The sequence below is a fragment of the Megalops cyprinoides genome, chromosome 19 (genome assembly GCF_013368585.1).
Source record: "Megalops cyprinoides isolate fMegCyp1 chromosome 19, fMegCyp1.pri, whole genome shotgun sequence".
Lineage (NCBI taxonomy): Eukaryota > Metazoa > Chordata > Actinopteri > Elopiformes > Megalopidae > Megalops > Megalops cyprinoides.
In genome coordinates this window covers 18923940-18948939 of record NC_050601.1, presented here as the reverse complement: position 1 = coordinate 18948939, position 25000 = coordinate 18923940, and the positions used below count along the sequence as shown (strand labels likewise).

General features: G+C 52.3%; 1 protein-coding gene across 3 annotated transcripts in view; it reads left to right on the top strand.

The window, feature by feature from the left end:
• The window catches only part of LOC118793946 (thyroid hormone receptor alpha-like), a 117783-nt gene that overhangs the window by 30464 nt on the left and 62319 nt on the right, over window positions 1-25000 (top strand). Inside the window, exon 1 of one of the 3 annotated variants that reach the window (XM_036552041.1) lies at window positions 11462-11581. The exons of the other annotated variants lie outside the window; for them this stretch is intronic. The gene's annotated coding sequence lies outside the window, so the exon portion shown is untranslated. Of the gene's footprint in view, window positions 1-11461; window positions 11582-25000 lie in introns of those variants that run through there. 3 annotated transcript variants of the gene reach the window in all.

Here is a 25000-nt window from a genome sequence, read left to right as displayed (position 1 = left end):
AAAAATGTAACCTACGTAAGTTGCTCTGGATAAGAGCATCTGCTAAATGCCGATAATGTAATGGAATGTAATAGCGTGGGGAACACAGGCTCCGTGTGTTTTTGCATGTCCGGGTATACTTAGGCTAACACAGGTGTGGACTATTGCTTTGCTGGCAAGATAAATAAGTAACATTTTAGAGATTAGCCTTTTCTCAGTTGACTGAATTCCTGTGAAAAGTGGGCCATTTGGCCCTGAGAAAGAACATGCTGGTACGTGTGTGTGTGTGTGTGTGTGTGTGTGTGTGTGTGCAGCAGTTATATGTTTCAGGATTTTGAAGTAACCCAAGAGTTACTCAAGAGCTATGCCAGGACAAAAATACAGCTGACCAATACATTTCTTTACATTGCGGTCACACCGCAGTGACCTGCACTGCAGTCGTTGAATAATCTCTGCATGATAAAAATGACATCGGGGCATTATTAAACATCAACAGCGCATAGCAAACACAGGAATCCGTCTTCCTCACGTGCCAAACAGTATCTGAACAATAAGATTTTATCTATGTGAAAAAAAAACAAACCAGCGAGAGTGTGCTGACGCTCACTGGGATGAGCATTGCCACGGGTTATGGCACAATGTCTCAAAACCTTCCGTCACATTCATGGCGCGGCTGCATCAGATTAGTCCTTTCTTGAGAATAGCGACACATACATATATTGTTAAATTGATACATTGTGCTGCATATTAATGTAGTGATTTATGGGTCATTACGCTGGGAGTATGATATGCACCAGGAATGACACGAAATAGCGTAAAATAAGAATTCTGAGAAATCCGAAAAGGACAAAATGTTTTGTGGCCCTGAGAATGTGATGGCAAATCAAATTACCAAATTATTATTATCGAATTTTGTACCATGAGCTCCATTTCGTGAAATGTATTGTATCATGAGCCGAATGTGTCATGTCCTACCTAATGTACGCATTTTGATAATGCAATTTAACTTATTGATTTGAATAAATAGAATGATAAACGCCCTTTTCAACAAATATAAGAATTATCAATTCATTTCATTAGTTTGCTTTGAGACCTTCTTTTTGCTGTTATTTGTTAAATGGTGGATTATATGAACTGTGCAATATGAATGTGTGTAGCACAAATTTAGGCAACGTTTTCTGCTCATCTTAATCATGTCAGCTTTTTACTGAAATGAATCTTTTAACAATAAGAGTGGATTACGGTAATGATATGCAAGTTACAGAGGATGAGAAATCCTGTTATGGGGATGAGCGTGAATATTTCATTTTGGGGCCAGCGCGGACTCTGTTAGCTTTTGGTAGACGTTGATCTTATGTGTATTTTTCACATCGCCCCTCAGATGTGTTCTTCTAGGCAGAGACAAAGGGCAGTAAAATAAAATCAGATTTGCTCAAAAGCAAAACCTACACCGCGGTGGAACTAGGTGTCAAGGCAATTTTGAAAAGCTTTGAAGGTCACTGCGTACGAAGGTCCGTGTACCTTACATTACGCTGGCACAAGTGGCGAAATGCATTTTAATATCGCTGTCTTATGTGTGCTTATGTGTTTCACTGCCTGAATCCTTTAATGCGTCTCGTATCCTTTTTCCCCCATTGTTGTCAGGTTTATCTTTAGATCAAACAAATACAGTGTCCTCATGAACAGCAGACAGGTTTTTCAGGAATTACATCTTTAATATCAGCTATGAACCATTAAACAGTAAGCGCTGCCATTAACAAAAAGCAAATTTACATGACAATTCACATGGTCACAGTCCTTTGGAGGTCATTTGCTAAAAGCAGGTTTTCTTTATTTATTATTTGCTAGTTATGTTTGAAAGGGAGCGCTCACATTTTCAGAAATGACTGTTTCACCTAACTACGGAGAAAACTCGCTTCTTTATGTTCTCTTGAATAATTAACCCGTTTCAAGTAAATATGCACCCCTCCGTTCTCTGTTTCAGTGAATGTACCTTTTCACCTTTCTTCCTCACACCTTTCATCCACATAATAAAAAAATACGTGACACAGCTTCAAAATGAATTCCAGACACAATGTAGTGATGATATATTAGGTGGAAAAATTTTTAAAGGGAAAAAATGTACCAAAAAAAAAAATTCAAACACCCAACAAACTTTTATCCTTCATAATGATGCCAGCGGTAGTCATTTTTCGCTACGTGAAGGCTCTCGGATAGGTCTGGCGAGGCTCGGGAGACCCTCTGTGAGCTTTGACAAGCAGCGGTTGCAGCGTCATGCTCGGCGCTTGCATAAATTCCTGACATGCTCACAATGAAGCCCAGGGGAGAAGCCGGCGAGCGGACGGGGGGGGGGATGGGGGGGATTGGGGGGGAGCGAGGGCAGGCGGGGGTGGAGCAGGGGGGCTTCTCCTTTTTTTTTTTTTTTCATCCTTACTGCTTTTCCAGAACTGCCACGCAAATGAGCTCAGCTTTCTGCCGTCTAAATGAAACCGGGGGTGAACATTTGCTGAGGACGCTGGAGAGGGAGGGAGAGGAATATGCGACGAAACTGGCAGGGAGCGGGAAGGAGAGAGGCCCTGTGAAGACATAGACATGAGAGAAAGACACACACACACACACACACACACACACACACACACACACACACTTGCTCTTACACACGCACTTATACATGCCCACCTGCGCCGGTCCATGTAGAACAAATGCCTTGACAACACGGAGGAACTGGAAGTTCAGGTTTATTTTGCTGAGCGCACAGGCGAGAGTTTAAAGGGTCGTCCCCTCCCTTTATGTCAGGCTTCAAAGAGCAGGACACTGACTCACAAAGCACGGCCTGTGGAAGATGCAGTTACACTCTTACTCACATACACACACACACTCATATACACGTGCACGCACACACACACACACACACACAAACACAGAGCGCGGTGGCAGGCCGGAAATGAAGCTGTGGGCCTCAGCGTTCTCATCAAAAGAACCTGTGATGTAGGGACGTGAAAGATCATAACCCTTGCTTGCTGTACCTCTCTAGCTCTTTGCACCTCACCACTGCTCCAAGCATGACCCCCCCCCTCCCCCCCCCCCCACCGCGAAACAGAACTCAATACTTCATCTCGCGCTTCAGCCGAGGTGGGCCGGGTGGACCGGAATGTCTTCCCCCAGTTAACGTTAGCCCCCCCCCCCCCCCACCCCTCTCGCTTGACCCCACGCTGACCCCACCCCTGGCCATTTCCATGCCTCAGAGAGCAGGTCTCCCTCATGACCCCCCCACCCCCCCCACCCCTGGCTGTGATCTTGGCCTCGCTTATCAGTATTGCGTAACAGGGGAGCAGAGAAGGAGCCTGTGTACAGTCTGGCCCGGCACCGACTTGGACCCCTGCCACAGCAGCCAAGGTTAACTGGGAACGTGGTGTGCTAGAAGAAGCTAGGCACCTCCCCCCTCTGCCCCCCCCCCCCCCCCCGCCCCCCCCCGTCCCCCCCCCCCGTCCACTTGCACAACTGGTCTCCGCAGCTCTGCGCTATCTTTTTTTTTTTTTTTGCTGATCCCAGCGCGCTCGGCCTCTCCTCGCTCTGTGCGCTCTTTAATCCCGGCCGACCTCTGACCCCGTCATGGAGGCACTGTCAGCGCGTCACATATTTTCCCCTTGCTGTGTCAGTACAGTAAGTTCAGTTAGATGCTCCCTGAGAGCGCTACAGAGATGTGGCGCTCGTTATGTAAGTGTGCTTTTGTGCCTATGCGTGTGCGTGTCTGTGTATGTGTGTGTGTCTGTGTGAGTGTGTGTGTTAGTGCACAGGGGACCCGGGACACTCTGTACAACTGAGATCATGTCCTCTTTGGAATCTCCAGGCGGGATTTTGGGAAGCACTTTTTCTGTACATACTAGAAGCCTCTTTTCTCCCAGTGGGACTTACACAGTTTAAAGTTTCTCAAGTGACATTTTTAAAGCTGGATATACACTTAAGAAAATGTGGCTCGGTTTGCACAGCAGCGGTGAGCTGCTCGGGAATCACACAGGCAATCTTGTGGTCCCGTTCAGAACTCAGCTGCACTTCAGAGGCAGCTTAGCAGCCGGAGACATGAACAACCGGCCAATCCAGAAGGGGTGGGCGTTGGTGTTTTGTGGAACATGCCGTACAAGTGGCACAGCAACACGCTATTAATAGAACATGCTGATAAAGGAAAGAACAGGGGCTCGGTGCACCTCGGCCGGTGGCTTTTGTTTGAATCGCAGATAAATTCTAGGGCAATGGGCTGTGCTCTGATTAGGCCTCAGAGGAGGGGAGGCGCCGGCAGCTCTCTGAGCCGTTGTGGTCAGATTTGACACTTTGACGGGGTAAGAGTTGTTTGTGTCTAGCGGAAGCAACAGTCACAGCGGCACTGTCCCCCTCCTTGTTTCTCGAGTGAGAGGACGCAGGGTTGACACAGAGGGTACACCCCTGCCACGCGCCCTGCTCCGAGTGGCTGAGGGCACAGCGCCTGACCCAGGGTTTCCCCCACCTTTCAACTTTCGGTCTGGTTCCTTTGCCGGGGTGCATGGGGGCGGGCTCGCTGCAGCGGCTGAAAAAAGGAGTGAGCGTCCGGAGGAGGGCGTCTCAGACAGAGCGACACTGCAGGGGTGGCATGGCCGCTCGTGTCAGCCGCCTCCAGCCCGGCCGCGCTCGCCCTGGCCCCGGTCCAGCCCTTTAAAACTGCACCGTAATCCCGGTTTGCCATCCCATTCGCCTGATTTTTTCCCCCCCATTCTCTTTCCCACTGTCTCCCGGAGATAGCGTGCGTCGGCCTGATCTCCCTCTGCACGCTCTGTGGAAACCTCCTCCCCCTCCCACCCCACAGCCCCTTCCACAGACCCCCCACTCCTTTTTTTTTTTTGTTTTCGGGCCGCTCAAGTCTTTTTTGGCCCGGTGTTGTGTTTGCTGTGTTTCCCCTGGAATCTTGGCCCGCAGTCAAAAAGCCTAAATCACGCAGTGCCTGACGGAGCACCCAGGGCCTCTCTCTTCCTGCACGCCTGTCACCCCACATGTCGGCGGCCCTGCTCAGCCGAGAAACCTCCACAGAAACTACCCCCCCCCCTGCAGCCCGGCGACCCCTGCAAGACGGGCTCTTCCTGGGCGAGCACCGCCTTCCTCCCTGCACCCCTGTCTCCCATCTCCCCTTCTCTTTTTACTCAGGGAGGGAGAAATTACGGGAGGAGTTGTAAACGAGACTGGCAAAGTCGCGCGAAAAAATGATTTCCCTCCCAAGTGCACTTACAGTTGGTGTCTTTTCAGTTTGCTCCACTCCCTCCTTCTTGTTGCCCTGGCTTTTTCCGTGTCTACCCTCCAGCCTATGCATTAGCTAACCCTCTCTTTTGCAATCTGTTTTTCTCTGTCTCTGTCTGTTTTGGGTTTTGGATTAGACAGGAAGCAGAGGTGATAGCACATGTTATTAGTGTCGCTCACTATTTTCACTCAAGTTACTTCCTTTTTCCGCTCTACCTCTCCATGCCCCCCTACACCTGTTCCTTCTCTCTGTTATCTCCACTCCCTCTCTCCCTCTCTCACTCTCGCCCTGCGCGTCTGCGTTATAAATGCAGTTCACCGTGGATGTTGACACTCACATTCTAATGAAGCGGAGAGCCATGTATGCGTATTTCATGGTGTCTGCGTACATATGCGGTTTAGGAATCAATTAAGTGAGTGACTAATTACCTCACAGGGCGACGGCTTTCGCATCGCCCGCGCGACGGCGTACCCCCGCCGTTTAGCTGACTCAGGCTTCAGGCTGTGCTTGAATGTGTGTTCTCTCTACCCAGAATGCAATTGCGGCCATTTGGTACAATTTGGGGGGGGAGTTGGGGGGGGGGGGGGGGGGGGGTCGCAGCAGCTCATGATTACAGAGCTCAGATGGTGGGCCTGTGATGCATTAGGGCAGTGGAGGCGGCTCTTTATTGAATTTGCCGGGCCGCCCCCGGCCCGCAACGGCCAAGATCGCTATCCGAGCAGCGGTCGTTAGCGCCTGCCTGGGCCCGCGGCGTCCGCCGGGCAGGAACTCATTATGGAGGGGGAGGCCCGCGGACAGGAAGCTGTAAGTGTGAGCAGGAGGATTCTGTTGCAGGGCAGCGTGGGGCGGCCCCGGACCTCCGCCATAGAGCCGTGCTCCGAGCCTGGCTGCTCCTGAGCAGGGGGACGCTGCCCTCCGTCCAGTTACGCTACCCAGCATGCAGCTGTACGTAGGATACAAGTCGCTCTGGATAAGAACGTCTGCTAAATGACACTAATGTGGATGGCAGTAATGTAATGTGATAAACTGGTTTAGCATAACCTAACCCAGCAGAAACTGACACACAGAACAGCACTGTCACAGCGGCTAAAAAACTCAGTGTCCTGCCACATTGTATTATAACATACATGAATAATAATATTGTGAAATTAGGTTGAATTGGGTATATGTTGTTGCTGCAGCAAAATTTGAAGAGGCAGCAAGAGGGACTGTGTTGTTATCAGCAGGGGAATCCCAGAGGTCTGTTCTTTGTTTTTTTTCTGTTTTTGTGTTTCCTCTTTGACTATTGTGCTCATTTAATGAACTCAGCTGGAGTAATAAGATGAGGAACCCGTCTGTTCCCCCTGTCTCGTGTTCGGCGGGCTGCGCGGTGCGGACACGCTGTCCCGCGGCCGGTCGCTCCCCGGGCTCCGCTCTCCGCCGGGGCCCACCGCGCTCATCCCCCTCTCACCCCCCCTGCCAAAATAAGAACAGTAACAACCCAAACAAAGCAGGGCTGCGGCTCGCGCCCCCATTCCTCCCGTGAGCGCGTGCAGGGGGGGGGTGGGGGGGGGGGGGAGGGCGGGGGGTGGAGCGCTCTCTGACAGCCGCTGCGTATGAGGCAGAGGATCCCGCCTGAGTCAGAGCGTGAGTCACGGCCGAGGGACCACACACACACGCAGACTCATGCGCGCGCGCACACACACACGCACACACATGCAAGCAGACACACACGCAAACGCTTGCACACGCACACACACGCACACACACGCAAACACACACACGCGAACGTATGGGACCGATCGGGGAGAAAGAGCAACACAGTCGAGCCATTCGTGCAAAAATCGCCACGCCCCCCTGCAGGAGGCGAGCCGAAAGCCACGCCGAAACTATCCCCCCCTCGGGGGAATCATTAACCTTCGTCGAGAGGCGACTGAGCTGCCTGCAGGAGCTCCTGGGCGACCCGCGCTCGGGCGCCTCCCCTCTCCCCTCTCTGCCCTCCGCGCTCCGCAGCGGGCCCGCATGCTTTTGCATCTCGCTGATTAGCCTCCCTCCTCCTCATCTGCAGAGCGGCGTGCGCTCGGAGCCGGTGCCCTTCACTACACCGCCGGCAGCGGTTCAACGCTTGGACCGCGTCCAAAGTGCTGGCTGCTTTGAACTGTTGTACCTCACGCAAAGATCTCTCTGGGATTGCTATAGCAACTGAAAAAAAAGAACACAATGAAAAAAAATAAATAAAAAAAAAAGGCACGGCGGGCTCGGGTATTGCCCTGAAAAAGTGTAGCAGCATAATCACGGGGAAGCGAGTTTGGAAGCGAGAGCCGGACGTCAGAACCGGCCTTTAAAGCGCAGCAGTGAGAATGTGCGCTCCGCCTCCCAGCCCCGCCCCCTTCCCGCGCCCGTGCCCTGGCAGACGCTGAGCCCTGCGGCGGTTCCAGCACGTGCTGGCACGCTGCTCGCTTCCTCTTCCCAACCCGGGAGCCGCCCCATCCCGCCGCTGCCGCTATCGCTTCCCGCTAGCTCGGCGGAGAGATGCCCGGAGCCCGAGATAAACGGTCCCTGGCTGACGGCGCCGCAGACAGAGACACGCCCAGGTGGCCCTTATCTGCTCTGCCATGTCCGCGCTACCGCGTCTGACCGTCCGCTCCTCCGTTACCGTAGCGGTGACACGCCGAATCCCAGCCCCGGCCTTATCGCTCCCTATGATTAATTCATGCACTTGGCATGCCGGGTGTTTTTTCCCCCCGCAACGGCCGCCTTTATTATGTTTTGCATTGTACGCATCGATTTGTTCTGTGCCATTTCCCTCCGCGTGGTCTATGGCCAGCGCATGTATATAGTGTTTCGTGCATTAGCATCAGGCTAATTGAATCCAACCGGGCTCAATGAATGTCCCTGTCTGATTTCGTGACGTAGATTTAACTGAATTGTTTGGCAGATGTGGACCTTTTCTTTGGTTGCAGGAATACATTTACATGTAAATGTTCTCTTTGGTGATTCGTCGCAGTGGATGCTGGAAAGAGCTGGGTATGGTTGTCCAGTTGTTTAGCTGAGGTGGAAGCACCGTCCTGTTTTTTGGTTGGGCAGTGTTGTTTGGTGTTTGTGCACAGGTTGCAGTAGGTGGCACACGCAATGTCCTCATGAACAGTTTTAAAACTGTTTGAAGTGGGTGGATAGTTGAATGGACGGGAACATGATGTCAGTCAGCAGCGGTGGCCGGGGACTCCGGGATGCTTGGCAGTCGTTCTGTGATCTCGGTGGGGAGGTCCAGCAGCGGCGAATCAGAGTGGAGAGATAACAGAGCGCTCCTGAAGGCCCTGCGGTCACGAACCGTCTTCACCCTGCAAGACGCTCGCCGCGGAAGGCGCACCGCGCTGGAGCCTGACAGCTCCTGTCACATGATCCGTGTGGCCCACATCGGCCAAACGATGAACTTTCGCACAGTTCACCTCCGCCGGCTCGCACGGGGGAATCACAGACGCTGGAAGCACCAGGAACGGGATGGGGCGGGAGGTGGTGAGCGTGGGGAGGGGTGGGGGGGGGGGGATTCGGGGGGCGGGGGGGGGGGGGGGGGGGGGGGGGGGTGGACGAGCGGCACGGACGCGTGTGTTTTTCGCGGGCCACAGCGGAGATCTTTCGTACGCTGGGCAGACTGGGTGTGCCAGGGGAGGCCGGGGATTAGCGCGTGTGTGCTCCGCCCCGCTCTCTCTCTCTCTCTCTCTCAGTGCCAGGAACACGTTCCACCGCTCTGAGCTGCCGCCTTTTTTCCTCGACAGCGGCGCTGCCCACACACGCCTGGCTCCCAGCTTCCTCTAGCCCTTTCCCTTTGTCTCGCAGAGGTTGGCCGTTGCTAAAGCCGGTGTTGCCCGTGGGCCGGTCTCAAAGGGAGCTGCGCTCGGCATCTGTGGCTGGATCATTACTTCACATTACATCACGTTACATCACGTTGCATTACACGCATTTAGCAGACGCGCTTATCCAGAGCGACTTCCAGCACAATAGAGACGGGAGCAATGGGATCGATGGGGGAACGCCAGTGTTGCTGTTACCCCCATCAGCCACGCTTTTGTTTTCTGGCCATCCAACCTGGTGCAGGGATCCTTTGCGCCGCCTCGAGGCGAGGGCAAGGGGGCGGTGTTTCTTTCATCTCGGGGGTCCAAATCGGCCCCCAGACCTCGATCAGCTGACCCCTGCTCAGGACACGAAGGCAGCTGCTAAGCAACAGCAAGAAGTAGCCTGTGTTTTCTTTCAAGCAGCACTACCCACACCGCTGGAACTGAAGCGATCGCGTATAGGGCTGAACCTTCTTTGCACAGTGTGCTACCCCCCCTGCCCGTCGTGATCGCGCGTGTATTTTGAGCAGCAGCGGTGTAGCAGGGGCCATTCCGGGACAGGGCAGGTGTAACCTGGCGTAACACCGCAGTCACATGCCGTGGGGACGCAGGGTTCAGTTATGCGAAGCTCTGGGAAGCGCTGCTTCCGCGCTGCCCAGAAATCGGGTTTGTGGAGCAGAATCCATTCCCAAAACAAAGACGCGGATTCATTTGACACCACGCAGTCAGTGGGTTCAGACGGTTCAGGGAATGAACTGAAATTCAATGAACGGATCGAAAGCCAACCGGTAGTTTCACTGGAGGTTTTTTTCAATAAATGAATTGAATTTGAGCTCATTTGTTGAAGTGGTTGAATTGAAATGAACTCGACCCCGATTCTGGCACCTATTAAAACAGGATAAGGGGTGGGGATCAGGGTGGGTGTCATTTTTTTGGGAAAAAATACAGCAATATTATTTGGCTGAACTCAAGTGAGAGTGGGACACTCTCTCTCTGTGGATTGAAGCAGCCTCATCAACTGTACATAGCGCCTGTCTTTCGCATAGCTGTTTCTGCAAATCGGGGAATAGCCGAGGCAGGATTGGCTCCACGTTCAGGGAACCGACAGTGAAGGAGCCGTCTGATTGGCCAGAGCGGCAGGGGTAGGCTGACAATGGGTCTATGTTAGAGGCATGACTCACGCGCTGGCCGGCTGTCAAGTGGTGTCCGTGGATGCCAGCGCCGAAGGGGCCCCGAGCAGCGGGGACGCGGTGCGTTTTGTGACAGGACCCGATGAAGTCCCGGCCCTGTTCGCGCCGTGCCCTTGCTGGTGCCGCCTCTTTACTGGGGAACGACACCGCAGCACTGCGGCGAACGCACCCGCCCGTCTCTGGCCTGCTCCTCCCTGGAGCGTCACATGGCGCACAGGGCATGCCACCCATAGGGCCATTGCTACCCATCGCTGCTGGGGGAGAGCCTTCATACTGCGGTCGGCTTAAACCTACGTGAGGCCCAGCCTTCAAGTCCAACATTACATTACGTTACGGACATTTAACAGAAGCTCTTATCCAAAGCTACTTATATAGGTTACAGTTTTTTTACAGGTTACTAATTTATACAGCTGGGTAGTTACTGAGGCAATCCTGGGTTAAGTACCTTGCCCAAGGGTACAATAGCAGTACCCCAGCGGGAATCGAACCGGCAACCTTTCAGTTACAAGCCCTGCGCCTTACCACCGTGCTACACTGCCGCCCCGACAAAACTGGGCTGCGGTGGGTCCGCAGCCGCTGAGAAAGCGAGCCAGGCGCACGGTCTCTGAGAAGACTGTTAATGATTAAGCGCAGCAGCGCTGGGCTGATTGCGGAGGAGCGGCGTGCAGCCCGGGCTTTGCTAGCGTGCGGAGCCTCCATCAGAGCGCGCCCCGCTCTCAAAACCGCACAGTCCTCCGCTCCCCGGTCTCCCCCTGCCTGTTACAGCTGGCATTCTGTAGGTCATGTGGTTTCTGCACGGAGCTGATAGCTCTCGTTATGGCTCTCGGATGGCATGTGACTGCTCTGTCACATGGAGGAGAGTGGATAGGCGCCAGCGCAAACAGGACAGACCCTCTCTCTTTCCCCCTCTCTCTCTGTCTCTCTCTCTCTCTCTCTCTGTCTCTCACTCTCTCATTCTCTCTCTGTCTGTTGCTTTCTCTTTCTGACTGTCTTTCTCTCTCTCTCCCTCTCTGTCTCTCTATCTCTTTCTTTCTCTGTCTCTCTCTTTCTCTCTTTCTCTGTCTCTCTCAGTCTCTCAAATTTAAATTAAGTTTAAAATATGCTTTATTGGCATGACTGTTCAAGTGAAAGTGTTGCCTGCAGATAACGCTCAGTACGTATACCACAGATAATAAATTATCTAGGATTAATAATCATAGTCATGATCATAATAAAACAAAACAAACAAATGGTAATTATAAACCTTAATTATGGTTCCTCTGGTTGTTCCCTAGCTTGCGGCAGGAGGCTACATATTTGGCGGCTAAAGTGGCACGCTCTGGCTTTCCTTCCAAAAGGTACGGGAGTGTGTCTCTCCCTGAAAGGGATTGAAACTCTCTCATTCTCTCTCTGTCTGTCTGTCTCACTCTCTTTTTCTCTGTCACTCTTTGTCTCTCTCTCTCTTGCTCTTTCTCTTTCTCTCTTACTCTCTCTTTCTCACTCTCTCTCTGTCACTCTCTGTCTGTGTTTCTCTCTCTCTCTCACTTTGTCTTTCTCTCATTCTCTGTCTGTCTGTCTCTCTCTCTCTCTCACTCACGCGGGTGCACATACATGCAGGCACAGAGGCTTTCAGTGAGGTGTTAGGGGTGGAGAGGCGCAGGGTGGGGGTGGTTGGAGGGGGGTATGGGCCGATGAAAGGGGCCCCATCGCTCCCTTCTCTGACCTGTCAGTGGGAATTGGGGACAGCGGTGCGCGGGGGGTGTCGCTGAGCCCCCGGGACTCGCTCTCTGTTGGGCCTGCGGTGTGGGTTTCACTAACGCCGCAGCCGGCCCTGCCCTGTCAGCTCCTTGGTGGCATTTGCGCAGACCAGGGAACAGGTTAAATATTTAACTGTTTTTAAGTTTAAAGTCTGTGTGTGCGTGTGGCGCGGTATAGAATGGCAGGTGTGGGTTACTGCTCGATTCCCCCCCCGCGCCTCAGGCTGAAACAGGTAGGCAGAGATAACGCTGAGACTGAGAGACAAAGAGTGCTTTACAGGAACACACAGAAAAAGGTAAAAATGAGAAAAAAAACAGAGACAGAGAGAGCCAAAGAGCAAGTGTTTGTGTGGAACAGGGAGAGAGAGAGAGACAGAGGCAGACAAGCAGGCAGACAGAGGCAGACAGACGGCGATAGAGTGATACACAGAGAGAGAGAGAGAGAGAGAGAGAAACTAGAAGGATAGGGAGAGAGAGAGACAGAGAAGGACAGAGAGGGACACACATGTAAGGAGGGAGAGACAGAGGCAGACAAACAGGCAGACAGGGCCAGACAGACAGAGATGGAGACTGACACAGAGACAGAGGGACAGGGAGAGAGAGACAGAGAAGGACGGAGAAAGAGAGACACACACATAGAGAGAGAGAGAGAGGCAGACAGACAGAGACAGAGACTGATACAGAGAGACAGAGGGAGACAGAGACAGAGAAGGACAGAGAGAAAGAGAGGGAAAGAGAGACGCACATAGATAGAAAGACGAGAGGAAGAGAGAAGCGCATAGGTGTCGGTTCAGGCAGTGTGCTGTACGTGGCTGATGGCACGACCCTCCCTCAGCCGGTCCGTGCAGGTTCACTGATCACCCAGATCAGGGCTGCCTGAAAGCCTCAGTCCCGCAGAGCCACAGCAGATTTTCCATCTCTGTTTAAACCAATAACACTTAAATTGGTTCCATCAAGACAATGATTAGTTGAATCAGGGGGTCAAGAGCGCGGTTGTAAAGAAAGCCTGGAGACTCTGCAGCTGTCCAGGCCAGAGGTAGAGCAGCCCGTAGCTGGACTCTCTCTCTCTCAGCTGCTGGAACAGGTATGGGAGTCCATTGTCTCTTCCGCTGCCAAGTAAGAGAGCACATAGGGCTGCCACACACAGATAAGTCACTGTTGCAATAAAAGGCTTTCGCAGTTTGCATCTTGGAAATTGAATGAGATGTTGCCTCATGGGTAGAGGGATGGAGGTGTGGAGTTGGGTCTTACACAGCCAAGTAGCAGGCACTCCAAACTCAAATCTGTGTGCGTGTGTGTGTGTGTGCGCGTGCGTGTGTGTGTGTCAGTCCTGTCGAACACATCATACACCTGTGGATGGAGACTAACAGACGTCCCAGCCTCTGGCTTGAGGCAGCAGTGGCTCCGTGGCAGTCCACAGAAGCAGCATGGGGCTGCTTTGTGCATTGTCTCTTTATTTCCTTTGGAACAGGTCGGGCTTGTCCGGCTCCGCGCTCCGTGATCGATTGAAGCCAAAGCTGTTCTGCAGTGAGTGGAACACAATGGCACATCCATCATTCTCTGAATCCAAAGCAAGTGTCACCATCCGGTATTGTTTGCTCAGAGTTTTTTTTTTGTTCAGGGGCGCGCTTAGAACCAGGCAAAAGGGAGTAGGCTGTTCCCTGGATGTCATTACTTCCCCAAGCACAGGTGCCTCTTATGCATATTTCAGAATAATAATACAGAAGAAGAGCAGTGCTAAAGAAAAAAACAAAGAAAGAAAGAAAGAAAGAATTTATTGACTTTGTTGCTCTGAAAGGTCAGTGTATCACTCACGGATGTTTTTGTTTTTCTAAGCTATGACTGTAAGATTGGGTTACATCCCAGCTGACAGTTTTCAGTGAAGTTTGAAGCACAGGAAACTTCACCCACGGTGGCTCGCATATATGCTGGCTTCATTGTTGCCGACTCTTGGCGACAGTATTGGTGCCTCTCACCGCGCTGCTTCTCACCTCTGCTCGCTAAACGGTACGCGTGAAGCGGCGGGAGGCCACGGTAAACGGGGAAGCAGGACGCTCGCAGGCCAGCCGCGGCCGGTTAGCTTCTGTGGCTGGCTAACCGCTACCAGGCTAACAGGCTGACAGAGACTGAACGCATATTCAGCAGCCCCCCCCCCCCTCCCCCACGGTCCGCGTCGCATTCCCGTGTTTCGCACCGCGGCCCAGCGTCCCCCCCCCATCCCCCCCGCCCAGGTAGCGATCGCGCTGCTGAAAAATGAGCCGGGGAGGCAGAACGCACCCCGGCAGATAACCCAAAGCGAGCGGAATGATTTCCATTGTCACGCTTTAATAGCGGGACTCTGTTAAAGAAAGCCCTCTCGAGTGTCTGCAAATGCCGCTGATCATGCGCACTCCGCTCCGCACCCCGGGATACCAAACGCGCCGGGGCCCATTTGTTCTGCTCCTCCATTGTGCGCCTTCACTTTCTTCAGCATATTGCCCACGTTCCTCCTGGCAGTTTAATGCAGACACAATGGAGCTGTGTGTTTAGCCGCCGCTGTGCGCTAAATTATGCTTGTGGCACGGCTCTAATGCGACGCCGAGGGCGCGGAGACTGAAGCAAGCACCTGTCGCTGGTCCTTTTCACTTACCTTTCCCCGATCCGAAGCAGCGAGCCGGAGGCGGGCCTCTCCTCGCTGAAAAGACAGATAAAAAGCCGGTTTGCCATTTTTAAATTATTTGTTAAGTATCTCACGGGATTAAAGATAAATATAAGTTTATCGCATTTGCTATGGACAGTGGTAATACGGGTATGAAACGTACTTTTTCATCTGTTTCCCGATTAAACAGATTAGAAAAAATGGCTTCAAAGCCACGCTGTGTGATTTTTTGCTTTTTACACTCAAAGCTTGTTAAAGTGTCTCAAATGAATGTATTTTATCTGATCCAATTTCAGCGTGGTGCAAATAAGAGGGAAAATGTATCTCTCTCGTGGCAATAGCTGAACAGGTAGATGTTATTATGCACTTCTAGTCTTGCGTTTCAAAACTGGTGCAAGGGTGCTCACCAACTAAGAGCAATAGCTTTTCCACATCAGCCAGAGTTTTCGCCGGTTTTTCGGCTCATCCCCTCTCGAAGCGCTCTGCTGGGGGCCGGCGGGGCGGCCCCCGAGGGCCCGGGCGCCGTCGCGGGGCCGGGTTTCCACAGCATCGGCGGCACAAAGCGCCCGTCTGTTTCAATTAGGCCACAATGCGGCTCGCGCTCGCAGGGCCTGTCTGCGGCCTTTGATTCCGCCTCCCCGCCCTCACCCCCCCCCCCCTCCTCGGCTTTTGATGCCTGACTTCAGAGGGGCTTCGGGCTTGTTCCCCCGCTCCACGATCGGAGCTCTCTGTGAATCGTACGTGTCACCTGCGCGCCGGGGAGAGATTTCACGGCTGAATAGGTGCCGACGGGAGCGGTGTGAGGGGGGGGTTTGTGGGGGCGGTGTGAGGCAGGGGTGTCATCGGTCTCAGCCGGCCCTTTTTTTGGGCTTTTGTCGCACCCAAAAGAAGGCGGCGGTGGTGGCGGCTCCCAGGAAGGCTGCAACCTTTTGCGCCAGGTTTGCTCTGGCGCTGAAGCGGTGTGGCCGCTCTTTAGGGTCCTTCGCAGGGCCGCACAGGCACATGCGAGCTCTCGGGGCGCCGGATGCAAAGAGCCCTCTGATTGGAGGAGGAGAAGACGAGGTAGTCATCATAACAAAAAGGGGGCGGTCTCATCCATTCCCTGAGAGACACGCCAGGGGCAAGGAAGAATTCGACACACAGCTAGAACTTTCAGAACTCAGTGCACTCTGTAAGTTAGAAAGGGATTAGTCTCTCTCACTCCCCCTTTCTCTCTGTCGTTCTCTTTCTCTCTCGTTCTCTGTTCATCCCCAGAGACCTCACCACTTTGGTTAAGCAGTAACAGGGGGGAGAGCGGTGGAGCGGGAAGGGAAGAGCTTTCTAACAGGGGCAAAGCTTTTACTGATCTCCGGTCTGTACGCCCGTATTATAGCTGCCTCTGTGTTAGAGGGCCACAGCTGCTGCTGTTGATTCCAGTTCTGCCAGTTCCGCATTTCAGCCATCTTGAATTTAACTTCAGCCCTATTGGGTTCAGTCCAGACGAGCCAATGAATGATCAGACACAAGAATTTAGCCGCTTTAGCCGTTGGAAATGTGAAAATGCCTTTTTTTTTCCCCCGATGCGAACAGTTCAGGCTGGGCAACAATCGTGGCCTTCACATGCAGAGGCCCCGGGCCTGTCGCGCCCACTCTCTCCCGTCCCAGATGCAAACGAGCCGTGGGTCACTGTACCAAACCGCTGGTCGAGCGGCGTTAAATTTGTGTTTTGACAAGACCCGCCACATTGTCTTACCCGCGCGCGACCTGGGCGGCGGCCGCCCCAGCTGCGCGGCTTCTCAACAAGGCCTTGTGTTTGCGAAAGCGCCCCCCTCCCACCCGCTGGGCATTGTGCATTCTCCTTCCGCCCGCGGTCACGGCCGGCCCCGCGCAGCCTCTCTCTCTGCTGCTGCTGCTGCTGCCACCGCTGGGCTTTGCACTGTGAGCCGAGGGTGACCCCGAGCTCCGCTCTTTTCAGGAGGAAGGAGAAGGTAACGGAACCTGCCTGTGGAGTTGTGTGTGTGTGTGTGTGTGTGTGTTTGTGCATGTGTATATGTGTAGTTCAACATGTGTCTGCATATGTATGTGTGCGTGTGTGTGTGTGCACATTTGTTTGTGTGTTTGTGTATGTCAGTGTGTCTGTGAGTGTGTGTGTGTGTGTGTGGAGCTCAGTGTTTGTCTGCATATGTATGTGTGCATATATATGTGTGTGTGTGTGTGTGTGTGTGTGTGTGTGTGTGAGCCACTCCTATTTGTGTGTTTTAATGTTTGCATTTGACTTTAATTTGCTAGAAAGTGCATTTAATGCATGAAAACACAGGTGCGGTGAGGAGGGTTTAGCGTGTGATTGGTCCCCGCTGGTTCTGAAGGCAGACGCACATAATCAGATGCCGCTGTGTTTATGTGTCATAATGCCTTGTCTGGGTGAACTGCAGTCTTTGCACAGAGCTCTGCAAAGGCCTGTGTGCAGTGCATTCGGAAAGTGGATTCGTGTTGTTTTGTGTGTCTGTGTATGGTTTTTATGTCGGTGTCAGTGCTAAATTGATGCCAGTGGATTTAGGTCTGTCTGCTTGACTGAACCACTTCGTGTCTTTGTGCATTATTTATTCGGCCTGCAAAGACTGCCTTCCTGCACAGACTAAGACACAGTGGCCATTTTGCAGTGTGTCTGTCAGGTCTTAGAGAAGCTTTCGTGTGCTTTACTTATGGGCACAATAGCAGAGTCCCATCTGGGGCTTGGCCCCGCAGCCTCATCTCCACAGATCTATTACTGCTTGAGGCATTGCATGGTGTGTTGTGCAGGGACAGATATATAAGTGGCTCAGCTGCTATCTTTGCCATTCTTAGGGATGGCAGCATAGAAACTGTGTGTGTGCCTGTGTGTGCGCGTGTGTGTGCGTGTGTGTTTGTGTGTGTGTGTGTGTGCGTGTGTGTGTATGCAGAGCTGGACGGTAACCTTGGTTGCCCTCAGGACTGCTGTCTGCCTGTCCCTGCATCTCTCCCTCGTTACTTCCTTGCCTCTATCCCTTCATCACTTCTTGTCTTCCTCTGCATGCTGTCTTCATCTCTTACTTACTCTTACCCCACCCCCTCTCTATCTTACCCCACCTCTTCTCTGTCTGACCCCACCTCCATCTTACCCCACCTCTTCTCTGCCTTGCTCCACCCCCTCTCTATTTTAATTAACCTCTTCTCTGCCTTACCCTGCCCTCTCTGTACCTGACTCCGCCCCTCCTCTGTCTGCTTCCGCGCCAGGTGTGCCCGCGAGGGTTCTGGTCTGTTCTGCATCTCTCCAGCGCTGAAACCTGAAGAGGCGCTGAAAGGGGAGAGAGCGTTTTGGAAGGACGCCTGTGCACGGCCGTATTCTTAGATCCAGGAGTCGCTCCGCGGGAGATTATTGTACCTCGCTCTGTTTGCTTTCAGGGAGATATTTTTGTGAGCGGACAGACTGCGGCGATCTGTAGTATGTGTGGTAATGGATGTGTCCCTGTCATCGTTTTCCAATTCTGCCCACGCTGGAAGGATATTAAAGTTGAGGATTGTGGCCCTGTCTCCCGTGATTCGGCGGTCCGCACCGCGCGCCCTCTCATCGTGTCACAGCCGGGACGGCGCTCAGAGCGCAGCTCAAAGCGAATGAGATATCAAAGCACAAAAATCTCTACCCCTGTGGACGGTCGTTAGAGGATTAACTGCCGTACAAGCGTTCTGCCTGTTGTTAGGCACAACACTGCACTCGCTTTGTAACCCAGAGCTAAAAATGGCTCTCAAGCCAAAAATCCCTCAAATATTCAGAGCAATTCATCAAATATTCAGCAGCCCTGCTTGGCCAAACGTAGAAAGCGTTCCTCTGACAGAAATGCAGTGAAGGCTTAGACCGTCCAATCGTGAACAATAATAATAAACCAATGTCTCTGGGTTTCATGCGCATAAAACTGCAGCTATCAGTGATATTTCCATAAGAAAACTGGAGGCACCCTTACGATCACCAAACTATACTCGTGTGTGTTTGTTCGGTAAATGGGGTCCGTCCATTTTAGTTTTCGATGAGTTGGGAACGTGAGCCACACATTTGAACCGCTTAGTTAGGCCATGAACACGCCAGTACAGTCAGGCTGTGTCCGCGTGGAGTAGCAGCGGTGTGATCATTCTGCGGCCTCTCTCCCGCTCAAAGCCAGTGTGGCTCACTGAGCTGTCCTCCTACACCCTGAGTAGGACGTCTCTCAACCAAAAAAAAAAACTAGCCGTCTAGCAGGTAATGTGAGAATTAACAGTGGTAGCTTCCTAATGAGAGCAGCAGAGATAATTTGGTACCTTAAACTATGGGACATGAAAATTAATGTTTCAAATATGTATTACAAGGAAAAATATCTTAGTCCCCACAGCAAGTCGTACATGAGAGTAGTATTCTGAGTTTTGAAGAAAGCAAATTTAACATCCGTTTTTTTTTTGCTACCTGTCAAACTCTTTTGATAACCAAACACAAGCTGGCAAGTAAGTTTATTAATTGTTTTTTTAGCGGTGACTAGCAAAGGAATTTGTGTCCTGTTTCACACTACAAAAGGCACGTTATATTTTTGTAGCTATTACCCACATGGAATGATATGTTGCTACCTAGCTGGCCTGCTCACGACAACTTATGCCAAGCGGGACGTCGTAGAACAAAGCTGATATCTTTCAGTAAAAAGTGAATTGTGTTGTACAGTTGGACTGTACCGGTGACCAGTGAGTAAAACGTCTGTAGAACTTTTTTCCATCCATTTGTCACAAAGCTTCCGAGCCTTCTTTAAAATGAAAGCTGAATGCTAAGCTTGTACAGTATGCTGCTTGCCTCTGCTTTGCAGTCTGCAAGTTGTATTTTATGACCAAGGTCCAACCCACAGTCATAACAAGCTAGCTGGCTACGCGAGCGCTTTAATTAAATACAACCGTTTATTACCATCATGGTGCTTTGCGTCAAATTGTGGTGATTATACAGATTGTTCTGTCATAGCTGTATGGGACAACTTTGAAAATCCGTACTGGGTGAGCACAGAGGTCTCTGTAGGCTTACGTTAGCCGGGCAGGGCCCCTCGAGACATTGGGCCCGTTCCAGCGGTAACTTAGAGCTTTAAGCTGGGAAAGAGAATTTGCCACTGCAGTACATGGAGAATAGAAGCCTCCTATTCATGAAACAATATGCGTCGTAGAACGCTGCCACATAAGAGTGTTTTTGAGAGGTTTGCTTTGCAGTAAGAGGAACCCAGCTGCCTAATTGAAAGGCTGTGGTTTGCTGTTTCTGACTGCTGGCTGCCGGGGAGGGAGGGGGTGCAGGGCCACATTCGTGGTCAGTACCTGTTAATGAGCAACAGTTCATCAGCTCCTCTGCTCTGTGCTGGCGAGTAAATGTGAGAAAATTGAAAAACGAGTCCATGGCAGGCTGGTCAGATAGCGGTCCACGGCAGGCTGGGTCAGATAGCGGTCCATGGCAGGCTGGGTCAGATAGCGGTCCATGGCAGACTGGGTCAGATAGCGGTCCATGGCAGACCGGGTCAGATAGCGGTTCATGGCAGGCCGGGTCAGATAGCGGTCCATGGCAGGCCGGTCAGATAGCGGTCCATGGCAGCCTGGGTAAGATAGCGGTCCATGGCAGGCCGGGTCAGATAGCGGTCCATGGCAGCCTGGGTAAGATAGCGGTCCATGGCAGGCTGGTCAGATAGCGGTCCATGGCAGGCTGGTCAGATAGCGGTCCATGGCAGCCTGGGTAAGATAGCGGTCCATGGCAGGCCGGTCAGATAGCGGTCCATGGCAGGCCGGTCAGATAGCGGTCCATGGCAGGCCGGTCAGATAGCGGTCCATGGCAGGCTGGTCAGATAGCGGTCCATGGCAGGCTGGGTCAGATAGCGGTCCATGGCAGGCTGGGTCAGATAGCGGTCCATGGCAGGGCAGTCAGATAGCGGTCCATGGCAGGCCGGTCAGATAGCGGTCCATGGCAGGCTGGTCAGATAGCGGTCCATGGCAGGCTGGGTCAGATAGCGGTCCATGGCAGGCTGGGTCAGATAGCGGTCCACGGCAGGCTGGGGCAGATAGCGGTCCATGGCAGGCTGGGTCAGATAGCGGTCCATGGCAGGCTGGGTCAGATAGCGGTCCATGGCAGGCTGGGTCAGATAGCGGTCCACGGCAGGCTGGGTCAGATAGCGGTCCACGGCAGGCTGGGTCAGATAGCGGTCCGTGGCAGGCTGGGGCAGATAGCGGTCCGTGGCAGGCTGGGGCAGATAGCGATCCATGGCAGGCTGGGGCAGATAGCGGTCCGTGGCAGACTGGGTCAGATAGCGGTCCATGGCAGGCTGGTCTACAGCACAAAGCAATCAAAATCCGAGGAGCTCTGGAGCTCCTGTTCCCTGCACAGCTGAGAAGCGCCGTGCAGGCATTTCAAAGCCTCTGTGCAGCCCCGCTCCTGTCGCTTCCTCTGTCTGTTGTGGGAGCACACAGGAAAGAAGCGGTGGAGCCGGAAAGGCCCGCTCCAGCGCCGAGGGTGCGCTGTGCAGAGAGCTGACCTCCCTCGCCAGAGGCGGGGCTTCGCTCGTGTGCTCTCTCACTCCATACTCTCGTGCCTCCCATGTCACGTTAGCCTCCGTTCGCTAACGGGGGTTTCAGTAACAGAATCCAGGCTATTGTGGCCTAGGGAGATAGATCCGAAACCATCTGCCCTCTCGAAGGACCCCAGTCTCTCACTCTCCCCGTTCAAATTCCCAGCACCGCAGCAGCTAACTGAACACAGCATTCGCTTTTCCACATCCTACAAACTACAACGAACTAAATGCCTTATAAATTCTTGACTAAATAACTGAGACACTGTCTGAATCAGTGAAGTAATGCCCACACGTTCACAGCAGTGACGTGCTGTTACGGACTCTGTGCAGAGGTGTCCCTTGGCCCTGGGTTTCCGGCCATCTGTGGGTTAGATTCCAATTCCAGCCGCTGGCGGTGATAAAAAAATAAGGCCTCTCTATTACCGCCGAACAACTGAATCTCCTTCTGCCAGCAGCAGCAGCAGCAGTAAAAGGCGGGCCGGAACAGGGAGGCGGGCCGGGGCCCGTGGGGCGGCGCGCGCCCCGCGCCAAGCCTGCGGCTTTTCTTGGCCACCGCGCTCCGCTCGTCTCCTTATGTTACTGCGTAAAAAGATTTAAGCAGCCTGTCGGGACTCTTAATTTAGCATGATTAAAGACCCGCGTGACGCGTATTTGGGAGGAAACAGGTGTCGGCTTGCCTGGTGGCTCGTGCTGATCAGGCGTCCCCGTGGCTGCTTGTCAAACTTAACAACTGTCATCTGCGCCTCAGCCTGTCCCGTTAGTTCACATTTGGCGGTGATCTCCGGCCTCTGTGTGCATTATTCTGTCATATCTCTTATCCACGCTCTTCATTATTATTGCCCTCCCTTGTACTCCCCCCCCCTCGTGTTTTCGAGCACTGCGGCGTGCTTCTGTACGGTGGCGGTGCGGTGGCTCTCAGGCTGGGACAGAGTACACAGTCCCCTCGGCATCCGTGACAGCCCAGGAGCAGTGGGCCTGTCACGGTCCAATTGCGCTGTGTCTTCAACAGTTTCGGTGCCTAAAAAACAGTTTCTGACAAGTGTTGAAAATCCGGAATCACACTGGAATGAGAGGGAGGACTTAGTCCTTTCAAGTGAGGGTGTGGTCTTCTTCCTGTAGAATACGCTATATTTGGTATTATTCAGCTGGTTTTAAAGGCACAGGTAGACTGAATATCACGAGTGTCAAGCAAGCACATAATGGAGTGAGTCTTTCCTCCATATATAAGGTATGTTTTTCTCCTGAAGTTTTAGAAGTGGTGGTCTTTTTCATTGGTAAACGACACAGTTCTCAGATCTTCCTGTTAAGGCTCTATCAACATAACGTCGTTCTGAGAAAACAGAGATGCCGGCTAGTTTATTTCCCTCTCCTGTCTCCGTCTTCAGTGCTGTTCAGTTTTTTTCCTGGTAGTGAATTGTGCTGTTTCTGCACTACAGCTGCAGAGAATGATTTGCCTTTTGCTCCGGCTTGCAAAGGGTTTTTTTTTTCCATACTGTGACTGCTTAATAAAACACATTTGGCTGAAAATGCCCGCCGGGGCTGTGGTGTTGTCACTTGATGGATATCTAATGCAGATTCCATTACGGATTATACAGGACCGATTGTTCATTACGGGTGACTGCACGTGTTTCTTATGAAGGTGGTTGTTATACGTGACTCTGAGTTTAAGAAAACAGTAAGTTTTGTCATCCCCTTCCTATTTCTCAGCTTTGAATAGGTTTTGCAGATGCTGTTAAGTAAAATTTTCCAAAAAAAACACGACGGAGCTAATTTTTGAAGCCGTTTATAGACTTGTCACTCCGCGCCGATGTGCCACAGGGGAAAAGAGTGGATATGTGTTGACGCATGCAGCTGAGGTTGGCGATATAGGTTCTCTCATTCCCTGTGTATTGCTCCACTTGAGGATAAAGGGAAAGAAATGGCAGGGCTTTTCTGTGCTTCCCCTTTAAGGACCATGATACAGCAAGGCAGCTTCCTTCCGCTGTCTCAGGCCTCCTCAGGAAGTGTGACCCCGGGCGGACCGTCCCTCAGAGCGCACACTCGCAAGCACACACACACAAGCACTGTACATGACTACTCACGCACACGCACACACACACACACACACACACACACACACACACACACACACACAAACAAGCACTGTACATGACTACTCACGCACACGCGCACACACACACACACGCACACGCACACACACACACACACACACACACACACACAAACAAGCACTGTACATGACTACTCACGCACACGCACACACACACACACACACACACACACACATACACACAAACACACACACAAACAAGCACTGTACATGACACACAAACACACACACACAAACAAATGCACACACCAACACACACACACAATCTAATGCACATACTAACACACAAACACAAACACACACACACAAACATATGCACAAACAAACACACACACACACACACACACACACACACACACACAGACACACACACACACACACACACACACACACACACATAAACAAGCACTGTACATGACTACTCACACACACACACACACACACACACACACACACACACAAACAAATGAACACACAAACACACACACGCACACAAATGCACACACACACCCACGCGCACACACGCTTAAACCACCACGCATGCGTATGCAGACACTGGTTCAGTTAAACCTGCTTCACGCCACAGGGCTGGCGTATAAAAACGCAGTGAATCTGCCACAGCCAGGTAAGCGCAGGTATGGGAGCGGAGGACGAGGTTCAGCTCAAAGCACCGCGTGGCGGCGCGGCAGACGTGTGCGCGCAGGGTTGAAAAGGGCACGCTCGGTAGTGTCTTTGGCAAAGCTCCTGGAAGCAGCAGATATTACACACCGGTCGCCATAATGGGGCTTTTTATGGGAAGTCACTGCAGCGTGTTATGATGTCATAATGGAACATGTGCGGGGGCCGCGGTCGGCGCTCACCGACACACGGAGCGGGACGGAGCACGGGGGGGGGATCGATGCTTGATAATTACCCTCGGGCAGATGTGTGGACAGCTAATGGCAGAAATAATGCCATCCATAGCACCCACTGGCACGGAAGAGACCGCTGCAGCTACCAGCCGGCTCCCTGCAAATGGAACTTGCGTACGCTTTCCCCAAAAAAAAAAATCAAAGGCACCTCTGGAAAGGAACGGCAGAGCCTTCAGACGTGCCCCGGCTCCACAGCTCACTCTTTTACTGTGGCGTTTTTTTTTTATTATGTAAGGCAGAATACCAAAATGCAAGAGACATGCTGATAACAGGCTTACAGGGGGGCCCGGCTCACAGAGCTCTCTCCCTTTGCCTTAATGCAGTGCAGGTCAAACAAGGGAGCAGAAACAAACATGGCAGGCCTGTCTGTGCTCTGCGACTCATCAGATCAGTTCCACCCCCCCAACCACTGATCCTGGATCTGTACCCACCTTTTAGAGAACGTGGCGAGGGATTACATCAGGAGCCGGGTGAGCTGATTTAGGGTTGTGTTTTTTTGTTTTTTTTTTTTTGGTGGCAGAGCAATCATTCCGTATTTCGGAACACGCTCCCAATATGTTATTTGTTTTTCTCCAAAGGCTTGACAGGAGAGGGCAATCTAATCATTGTCGCCGGTCCCCCTCGACAAGACTCGAGACACAAGAGCCCGGTTTGCACAGATGCTCCATCCCTAAAAATAAACCGGCGAGAAGCCTGAGACACTTTGTGCGAAGCCCGCGACACACAAAAAAAAAAAAACAAAGAAAAAATAACTGCGTACTGATGTGTTAACATCCATTAGGTTCTCAAACGTGAAAAAACACCAAATTCTGTGAG